This window comes from Notamacropus eugenii, chromosome 2, assembly GCF_028372415.1.
Source record: "Notamacropus eugenii isolate mMacEug1 chromosome 2, mMacEug1.pri_v2, whole genome shotgun sequence".
In the NCBI taxonomy this organism is placed as follows: Eukaryota; Metazoa; Chordata; class Mammalia; order Diprotodontia; family Macropodidae; genus Notamacropus; species Notamacropus eugenii.
This window is the reverse complement of record NC_092873.1, coordinates 252,758,527-252,769,596: the sequence shown is the minus strand read 5'-3', so window position 1 is coordinate 252,769,596 and position 11,070 is coordinate 252,758,527. Positions and strand designations below refer to the sequence as shown.

The 11,070-nt window shown below is 40.1% G+C and overlaps 1 pseudogene; it reads left to right on the top strand.

Moving 5' to 3' along the window:
- Positions 1-356: 356 nt before the first annotated feature.
- Positions 357-4,692, top strand: LOC140522954 (protein S100-A6-like; annotated as a pseudogene).
- The last annotated feature ends 6,378 nt before the right edge of the window (positions 4,693-11,070 follow it).

Sequence of the window (11,070 nt, the reverse complement as noted above, 5' to 3'; positions counted from 1 at the left end):
TTTATTCACTGTGTATGGGTTGGCCTGAGGAAATCACAAGCTTTGCATTTAGTTAATGCCTCAGTCCAATTCAGGTCCAATCAGGCTATTCCCATCCAGTCCACTGTAATCTAGTCCAATTTTATCCAATCCAGGTCAGTCCAATCCAGCCAATTCAATCCAATACACTCCAGTCCAATAAATGACTATGAACCCTCTACCTATAAAGCACTGTGTTAGAAGGGTATAGAAAGATTCAAGAGACACAGTTGCCAGCCTCAAGGAGCTAATACTTTATGCCAGGGAGAGCAGTGGGAGGACAATGTAACATGCATCCTGAAAAATATAATTCAGGATGGGGAGGAAAGGGAGCGAACATGTCCAGTGGTTTGTTCAGAAAATTTGAAAAGAGGTAAGACTTCTAGCTGAAGGGATCAGGGAAGGCTTCACAGAAGAAAGAAATTAAATCTGAACTGAAAAGAAGGATTCTGAAAGGTGTCCTCTGTGTATGAGTATGGAGGTGGAGAGGCAGGGATCCCAAGCCCATAAAAACCGAATTATATCCAGATGACTGTTGGGATTGTCCCAGCTGCTATTAAAATAACATCATAGAGAATTAATGGCACAATTATTAAATGAAGAAAGCATGATTCAGATGAGTCTTCAAATGTATAAAGTATTCATGGCATTTTGGAACTTCATTGTAAATTCTTCATGAACTATAACAATAATAGCTAGCATTTATATAGTGTTTTAAGGCACATGTTAACATATGATATGCCACATATACACGGACAATATGTCATTGATCATGCTTGCATTATTTATCTTATATCTTTATGCAAACCATGCTCTATAGCTATTGTATGTGCATGTTATATGTTGTGCAAATGTCACAAATACAACCTATAGTTTGTACCATATAAGACACAAGTAATATACCTGTTATATATCACATGTATACAATAGATAAATAGCTGTAGAGGTCCATAAACATGTACATATGCATATACATATAAACCAGTATTGGAATTCAGATCTCATCAGTATACTGTGATCCAGTTGAAGAGTTGGAGGATAGAATAGAAAAGTCCTTCCAAAGCCTCCAGTCTCACCAAGTCTACTCCTTTTACTCAAATCCTTCATGTCCCCAAGAAACTTTATCATCAGGAAAATCATCATTCTTCCATAGTAAGCAGCTTTGGAACTCACATCCCATTGGCATTCTCAGTACTGTCTGTCTGACTGGAAGGCTGGATGCCAAGTGAAGAACTCCTCTTTAATCTGGTATTTTAAGAGTATTCCCAAGTCATCCATGTTTTCTCTTTGCTGAATTGCATTGGACAGCTTGAAACTCACATTGTTTTTTTCCTGATGAGGTAAGTATTGCCCTGAGGGGGAGGGAAATTATTTTAATTTAAGTTTTATGCAACTTAGTAAATGTTTTTAGTGCTGCCCTTAAAGTGATATGTTCAGATATTAGGGACACAATCATAAAACCAACCAAAAGTGTGTACAATGAGCAAAAATGATACTTTTGCTCTCCTCCCAAAAAAGTCCCTCTCTTTTGCTGTAGGAGGGAAGTGAAAAGTCAAACCACAGTGGACTTCTCACATATGTGAAGCTAAATGAATAGAAAGACTTGACTAAATCTTCATCTAGAAGCTAAATTCACTTCTCATCCTCTGCCAGGCCTAAAAGCAGTGAGAAGACAAAGCTTGCTGTAGACTTGGTCTTTGATGTCAAACTGGGACTTGGTGCGACTTGGAATTACAGGCCTAGAATTGAGGGATTCTACCACCACATATTTTCATATCTTCCTCCTCTTTCTAATTTACACTATCATTATTCAGATTCTCTTGACAACTAGATTCGAATTGGTGCAAATAAGGAATTTTCCCTGAAATGGTCACATTAATTGAATTCAGTGCATATTTCTATCTGGGCTAGAACAAATTACTGTATTTTACATAATTATAACTTCAAATAGTGCAAATACAAAATTCATTGCACTCCTTCATGGGATTCATTACCTGCACTAATCAGGTCCTGGCTGTGTTTTTCAACTGGACCACTGAAATAGCTTCCAAACTCTTCTCCCTGTATCAAGTCCCTCCCTCTGTTATCTATCCTAAATATGGCTGCCAGGTTATTCTTCCTAAAGCATTGTTGTTGGCTAGTCATTCATTCACATTTGACTCTGTGACCCCCATATGAGGTCTTCTTGGCAGAGATACTGGAATGCTTTGCTATATCCTTTTCTGATGGATTAAGCAAACAGAAGTTAAGTGACTTGTCCAAAGTCTGAAAGCCTGTAAAGAGTCTGAAGCCTGAATGCAGGTCTTCCTGACCTTAAGCCCAGTGCTCTGTCCACTGAACCACCTAGCAGCCTCTCCTGAAGCATTGCTATATTCATATAAGAATATTTAAGAACTGGAATGGAACCCATCTGTTCACACCTATACCTCACCAAGAATCTCCAGATACAAGCTGACATGGGCAGAGAGTATGGCAGAACTATTACCTCTTTCATTCTAGATGCAATGACTCTCTTTGACTAGATGACTTCTGATGATCCTCTGATCTCTAGGTCTATAATATATGATCTGTGATTTTCCTGAATTCTAAGAGAGGATGAACATTTCAAACATGCCATCCATGCCCCTATCCAAGTCATTAATACAAGTATTTAACAGCACAGGGATGTAAAAGAGAAGAGAATCTAGTACAGAACCTTGGAGAACAATATCTACAGAATAAAGTCTAAATTCTTTAGCTTGTAAGCTCCTTCATTATATGGCTTCTAATCTACCTTTTCAATTTCCTATCATGCTAATTTACACTCCAGACATTTACACTTAACAAAATAAATTTCAGTTGCAAATCCATAGCTGTAAGCTTGAAAAGTTCAAGTTGTATGTAATTATAAAATATAGATAACAGTTTATAAAAATAACTTGTAGATACAAATGGATGATAAACTATAAGAATTGCAAATACATTGCACATGTCAGTCCTCTCTCTTAGGTAAAATACTCCTTAGATGACACATAAATTAATGGTTGTACAACTAGAGCAACCCGTTCCAGACAATACAAAAAAAAGAACTGAATTTTTCTTCTTGTAGATGTGTTTTTTTAAAGGATGAATCAATCAAAATGTCTTTAAGGTCAGTGATACATATGTACTTAGGCCGCAAAATGAATTCAAAGATGCTTAGGATGTTAAAATAATTCAATATCTTTCTGATAACATTTAATGCACCATAAATTACTTCAGAGCTTATATCATTTAACCATGGTGTGATTTATCAGAAACTGTGTGTCAGACCTTTGTCCTAGACATATTAAATAAGCAGCTATGTGTAGGATAGATTGTAAAGAGAAGGGATTGGGAAAAAAATGGAGGTATCAATTAAGAAGCTATTACAAAAATCCAGGAAAGATTATTAAAAAGGGTGGGGGTGGGGAGGGAAAGACTTCTAGAAGTTTCTATTAATATATTTCTCTGTCTCTTATCCTTTTAGTTTTTCTTCATATATGACATTTCCTGACTGCCAGTCTTTGTATGGATGTGGAAAGCATAGCCTCCTTCCCTCTACCTCACAGGCTCACTAGCTTCCTTCAAAGCCTACTGAGCCTCCTACAGTAGGTCTTTCCTGATCCCTCCCCAGCCCAGTGTTACTGCTACTCCCCTCGCTCCCTTTAAAATGACTTTTTATTTATCTACTTCTACGTAGAAGTAAGGGCAGAGATGGTGTAGCATAATGCAGTTTATAATAGGTGATTAACAAATGTTTGTTGAACTGAGAGGCGATGATGCCCTAAAGCAAAGCAGTGACCATGTGAATAAAGATAAATGAATGGATGCAAGAGATATTGTAGAAGTAGAATTTAAGAAAGCAACTAGTTCCATGTCAGGGGTAAGGAAGAAGATTGAAAGCACACTGAGCTTGAAGTGACTCGAGTGATAGAAATGCCCTTAACAGAAAGAAAAGCTTAGAGGGGTAAAAAGGTTTTCAGGGGAACATAATGAGTCCCTTTAAACATGGTGAGTCTGAGATGTCAATATGGCATCCTAGTAATGGTATCCTGCTAACACTTGGTGATACAGGCGTGAAATTCAAGAGAGAGGTGAGAGATGAACATTTAGATGTAGAAATGAGTCATCTGGACAGAGGTGATCATTGCATTCTCTAGAACTGATGAGATTGATGAGGAGAGACAGAGACAGAGAGACAGAAGGAGAAGAGGATAGGAGAGGAGAGAGAAGAGAGGAAAGGATCCCTAAGGCACCCACTTTTCATCTCTGCTTCTCTCTGCCTTCGCTCCCTCTCGTCTACCTGGCAGCTCTGGCCTGCATGCTGGATGAAGCTATTTGTGCCCTGATCAGCATCTGCCACAAATATTCAAGCAAGGAGGGTGATAAGAACACTCTGAGCAAGAAGGAGCTGAAGGTTTGATCCAAAATGAACTCTGCCTTGGATCTAAAATGGAAGATGCAGATATCGCAGCACTGATGGATAGTCTGGACCAGGACAAAGATCAGGAAGTGAACTTCCAGGAGTTTATCTCCTTCCTGGGAGCCTTGGCCATGCTCTACAATGAACTACTGAAGGAAGAATAAATAGACTGCAGAGAAGGAAACAGCAGCCCCTCGTTGGTCTGCCACAGCAAAGGGTACAGGGTTTTGTATATTTAATAAAGTCTGGAACTGTGAAAAAGAAAGGAGAGAGGAGAGGAAAGAGAGAAAAGAAAAAAGAAGAGAGAGAAGACAGAGACCCAGGACACTTGGTGGACAGCAGATAGATGCGGATTCAGCAAAGTGGATTGAGACGCCATTAAGACAGGAATGAGAACTGAAGGAGAGCAACGCTGTGAAAGCCAAGGAAGGAGAAGGGTCAATAGCGACAAAAGTTTCAGCAAAACAGAATGGAATGAGGAATGAGAAAAGGTCATTGGACTTAGCTGTTAAGACAGATAACCTTAGAGAGGGGAGAAACTGAATTGCAAGGTATTTAGAAGTGAATGAAATGGAGATGAATGTGTTGGCAACTATCTCACAATTTAGTTGTAAAACAAAAAAGGGGAAGTTACACAGGATGATAACTTGATAGCATAGCAGGGGGGTCACTATGCTTGTCTCTGAATAGGCAGATTTTTTAAAAGTCCCAAGTTCATAGCAATTTGGCCCTTGGAAAGGTGGTTATGAAGCAGGAATGGTTCATGACTATACTCCCAATTAGAGAGAAAGCTCTCTAACAATGCACTGGGGAAAGTATATTGGAGTGGAGATTGTGGAAATCACAATCTAGCCCTAAAAAAAGTCACGTTCTGTTGTGTGGCTCCCAGAGCTGTCCCACACCCTCATGCAGCAAAGAGGCACAAGGAGATGCGATGATAGTTTCAATCACAGGGTTTATGGGAAATAAGTTCAGTCAGATGCAGTCTTTAACAGAATAAAAGGACATTATTAGGAACGGGCAACAGGGAAAACCCATCTAAAGGACTTGTGTCTGTTTTTTCCTGAGCACTGCAGTCAACTGCAAAAAGCACCCAGGACAAAATTAAAACAAGAACTTCTCTTTTTAGTCTTCACTTCTTTTGGTCTTGTTTGGACATTTCAATTTGAGGAAGGGAACTGAAGATGTCTCTACCACCAGAAACTGTGGTTTCTGTCATACTGCTGCTTCCTCTGAGAGATCCTTAAACACTCCCACTATAAAGGGAAAACCCCATATTCCAGTCTAGATACCACAGTAGTTTCCTGTCTTCTTCCCAAGCCAGAAAGAAGTACAATTTTCAGTTTCTTCAGCAACTTAGACCCCCTCACAGGTGTCCAGTCAACGTTTTACCAGAGTGGCTATATTCAAGTAAGAAGAATTGGGCATGTAAAGCAACAAGAGACAAAGGTTGAGAAGAAGAGATTGAAGATGACAGAGAAAGAAGGAATAACTGAGGATAGCTCTCACATGGGAGACTCAAGATGAGTCGAGAGCTCAGAGAGAGGGGTAGGGCTTGACCTTAGCAGAGAGAGCTTGGAGATTGGAAGAAAACAGAAGAGTTTTGAGGTGTAAAGAAAAAGAGAAACCTTCTCGCAAATAGCCTCTATTTCCTCAGGGAACTGCTGGGAGGAAGGAGAAAAGGAATTCTGCAGGAGGTCTGAGGAGAGAAAAGGCTTTTAGTAGATATTTGGGGAGGGTGGTAGCCAATCAGAGAAAAGTGAAAGAATTGGCTTGCAGCAGTAAGGTGCCACCTATATTTGGAAAGGACTTAGTCTCACTTTGCAGTAGAAATGGAGAAAAAAAAAAAGACAAGTCACAGTCACACAGGGTTGTGGTTTGAGCAGGCATAGGACAGAGGGACCAGAAATGGAAGGGAAGAGGATACAGTATACTTGAACTGGTCCATCATAAGGCTGAGACTTGAAAAGAAGGGAAGTGAAACCAGAGCTTGGAGTGACTGGGACTGAGAAAAGGGCAAGAGATACAGATACTCAAGGCTTCAGAGAAGAGGAAGGATAGGTTTAGAAGGCATGGGGCAGAGGGAAAGATGGAAGAATGGGAGATTGTGATCAGAGAGGGAAATTTCAGAGTTCTGGGATCATGAATATTTATTGAGTGATGGTGAGACCTAAAATTGATAGGATGGACCAACCTTGTGGGTAGGCTAAGGTATATAAGTCATAGAAAGAAGAAAGGAAAGAAAGTAATATTTATTTAGCAGCTACTATATGCTAGAGGGGCAGCTAGGTGGTGCAGTGGAAAGAGCACCAGTGTAGGAGTCAGGAGGACCTGAGTTCATATCTCACCTCAGACACTTGACACTTACTAACTGTGTGACCTTGGGCAAGTCACTTAACCCAACTGCCTCATCCTGGGTCATCTCCAGTCATCCTAATGAATATCTGGTCACTGGATTCAGATGGCTCTGGAGGAGAAGTGAGGCTAGTGACCTGCACAGCCCTCTCTCACTCTCTGACGGCATGGTCTTCTTAGGCAGCAAAAGACGAACACACACAGTTTTTTAAAATATTCTCACACACGTAACATCTGTTTTTGATAGACTTAGTCCTCCAGAGAAAGGCAAGGAACTAAAACATTTTCAGAGGATACATGATGCAAAATGCCATTCACATCCAAAGAAAGAACTATGGAGTCAAGAATGCAGAATGAAGCAGACTATTTTCTCTTTTGTTGTGTTTTTTTTTGTTGTGTTTAGTTTTGTTTAGTTTTACTAATGCTTTCTCCTATTCATTTTAATTCTTCTATGCAACATGGGAGCAGCTAAGGTGGTGTAGTGGATAGAGCACCAGTGCAGGAGTCAGGAGGACCTGAGTTCAAATCTCACCTCAGACACTTGACACTCACCAGCTGTGTGACCTTGGGCAAGTCACTTAACCCCAGTTGCCTCATCCTGGGTCATCCCCAGTCATCCTGATGAATATCTGGTCACTGGACTCAGATGACTCTGGAGGAGAAGTGAGGCTGGTGACCTGCACAGCCCTCTCTCACTCAAAACAAAGTCAAGTGCAAGTCATGGCATCATTTCTCTGGTGGCATGGTTTTCTTCAGCAACGAAGGACAAACACACTATGTGCTAGGTACTGTGTGAAACATTTTATAAATATTTGATTCTCATTTGATACTCAAAAAAAAAAAAACCTTGGAAGTAAGTGCTATAATTATCCCTATTTCATAGTTGGGGAAACTGAGGCAAATATAGGTGAAGTGATAGACCCAGGGTCACACAGCTAGTACATGTCTGAGGCTGGAATTGAACTTAAATCTTCCTGACTCCAGGCCTTTCATTTTATCCACTCCTCCACCTAGCTTTCTCTATGGAGAAGCCCTCATGGGAGTTATGGTGGTTAATGAATTGGGAGGATGTGGTGTTTGAGGGGACATCAACATGTATTTGAACTTCCCAAATATGAGTAATTGAGAGTGAAGAAGAAAATTGTGACTCAAGTACTAAAAGCTGCTTGAGAAAGGGGGAGGGATGACTTAGAGGCAGGCAAAACTATCCCAGATGAAATATATGGATGCGATATAGAAATGATGGAGTGGACCCCAAAGGAGAATAGGTTGCCTTGTGATGGTAGCAAAGGGATGCTCTGGAAGTAACAATGAAAGGTAATGGGAAGTCAATCCCTTCTTTGGTCCACTTTGTTGGGAGGCATGAGAGAAGGAGAATCCAATGACCAGAGATTCAGAGATAGTCAAGTTACCATTAGCACCAGGAGATGGAAATGGTGTGAGGAAAGTAGATATGGGATAAAAAGGACCTCACTAGTAATAGAATGGGAGTTTCTGGGATGTACAAGAATGGGGAGGTCAAAGGAAGGAGTGAATACTGAAGGGGCAGGACTAAGATGCTTAGGGAGGAGAAGGGAGGAGGGAGATGAGATTTTCACTCCCAGATAATGATGATTAAGAACCATAGGAATTAGGAACTGGTAGTTTGTGCTCCATGGGATTAGGGAAGAATCAGCTGATGAGGTGTTCCATCCTCCAGGGTCCTATGATGAATAAACAAATCATGAGTGCAGGCAGTTCTGTAACCTTCCACAGCTGATCTCTCCAAATATAGGAAAACTGGACATGTAAGTGACAGCTGTAGGTGGTGGGTAGTTCTGAGTAAGTAAATAATTAGTAATAAGTAAATAAACCAGGCTGTGCTCTTATTTGGGGCCAACCCTACAGCATCACTTTAAGATAACAGAAAATAACCTAGACATAGAACTAGCAATCAACTAATCTCTTGAGTCTCTGGAAGCACAAGTCTCCATTGCCTTTGGGACCCTGCAGGTCAGGATCTGAGATAGATGTGGATCCCCTTCAATGAACACTGCCTGCTGTTTCTAGTTCTTTAAGGCCCACAATCTCTTATGAAAAGTTTATAAGCTCACTCAAGTTATTCACTGGAACATAAAAGGGTATAGGACAAAGGACACTCCACTGGAGACCTCCCCACAAAGACATCAACACATTAATATCTAACAAACACATCTCAGTTTAATCGAGTATAAACTCCTCTGGCATTAAAAGATCTTCCAATCTGGCTCCTTGCTACATTTCCAGTCTTCTTATACATCAGTCTCTTCTGCATATGCTATGGTCCAGCAATATGGGACTACTTGCTGCTCCATACACTTGGCAAAGGCCCATCTGCTGTCTAGATCCATGACTTTGCTCTAACAATCTCCCATACCTTGAATGCTGCTCCTCATCATTTCCACCCCTTAGAAGCTCTGTTTTCTATCAACACTCAGCTTCAGCATCAGCTTCAAGATGGGGTCTTTCCTGCCAGCACCCTCCCTCCCTAAATTACCTTGTATGTGGTCTATATTCATTTTACGTACACCTACCTATGTCATCCATGTTGTCCTACCCTTTAGAATGTCACTTCCTTGAGGCAGGGACTTTTTACTTCTATCTTTATATCCCTAGGATTTAGCACATATTAGATGCTTAATAAGTGCAGCTTATCGATTGACGGATAAGCCTTTTCACGTTTTCAGTAGATTTTCTTGCTAGTCTATGTATACAATACTCTAAATGATCCTAATTATAAGGGACTATTTTCTCAGTGACCAACAGAATCCTTTTGATCCTTTCCCTCCTACAGGACAAATGATTCCCATTTCTACTCTAGTTTATTTTTCTTCCCCAGAGGTATCTCCTTAAAGCGCAAAGAGTATTTTTAAATGTTTCATTGACACTTTTTTAAAAACATCAATTTCACAATAACTCCTTATCCTAAAAGAACTTTCCCTTGTAACAAAAAGTATAAGTATATACAAGTTAAGTAAGTATAAATAAAAGTATATATAAGTTAATTATAATAAGTTAATTAATGAACACATTAGTCTTTTGAGGGCATACATCACATTTGCCACCTGTAGTCCACCACCTCTTTTCCAAGAGGAAGATAGGTTTCAATATCAGTCTGCTAGAATCAAGATAATTCATTACATTGACATGAATCATCTGATGTCTTTTAGTGTTGTTTTCTTTTATGTTACTGTGACCATTTAATGTATTTTTTCTTGGCTCTGCTCATGCAAGTTTTCCCAAGTTTCTCTGAATTCTTCATACTCACTCATCACTTTTTAACTATTCCATTCTTTTTATATGCCACAATTCGTTCAGTCATTCCCCAGTCACTGTCTGTTAAACAGACTCTTCATCTCACCACATCTTAGGCCCTGCTAGTTTTAGTTCACCTTCCTCTTATTAGTAGGAGTTCCCATCACTTCCTCCACTTCCTAACATCATGACATTGGCTGGGAAACAAACTCAGTTTAGATATTTGGGAGGCAGCTGTCTTAACCACTAGACCACAGTGGGCCCACAGCATCATCCAACAAATTTCATGTGGGTGGATGTTAGTAATGCATTTAGTTGAGATACGTTTAGTCAAGATGGTGGTCAGATTTGCCTGGAAGATGAAGAGAGCACAGCATATAGCTTATTTGAAGGATTTTCTTTCTCAGTCCAGATGGTCACAGGGGAATCCCCATGCTCTCCAAAGGGACAAAAGGACTGTGGGGAGAGAGAGAGAGAGAGAGAGAGAGAGAGAGAGAGAGAGAGAGAGAGAGAGAGAGAGAGAGAGAGAGAGAGAGAGAGAGACTGACTAATTATCAAATGATAATATTCATCTAAAAATAAATGCAAAATATTCTGCAGTGATTAATATTATAGTTGCTGCCTTTATGGCAAGAGTGTTTGCAACTGCAGGTTCTCTGGGAACTAACAGCATATTTTTACAGTATGTTATTAAAAGTGTCAAATCATAGTCAACCCCCCATCTACACATAGCACACTCAGGGATTCTTCAGCATTTAAGGTTTAAGGGGCAGTTTTCTGGACCACACAATGCTAAAAGCCTGGCAAAGATGAAGCACACGCATTTAGTGTTAGGAAAACAGCAGACATCAAAGAAGGGATGATTTGGTGGACCCAAAAGTAAATATATACATAATGAAGAAATGACAGAAGTCAGATCATCAATGAGCATTTATTAAGCACTCACTGTGTGTGAAGCACTGTGGGGGACACCACAGTGATGACGTAGAAGGAATGTTGGA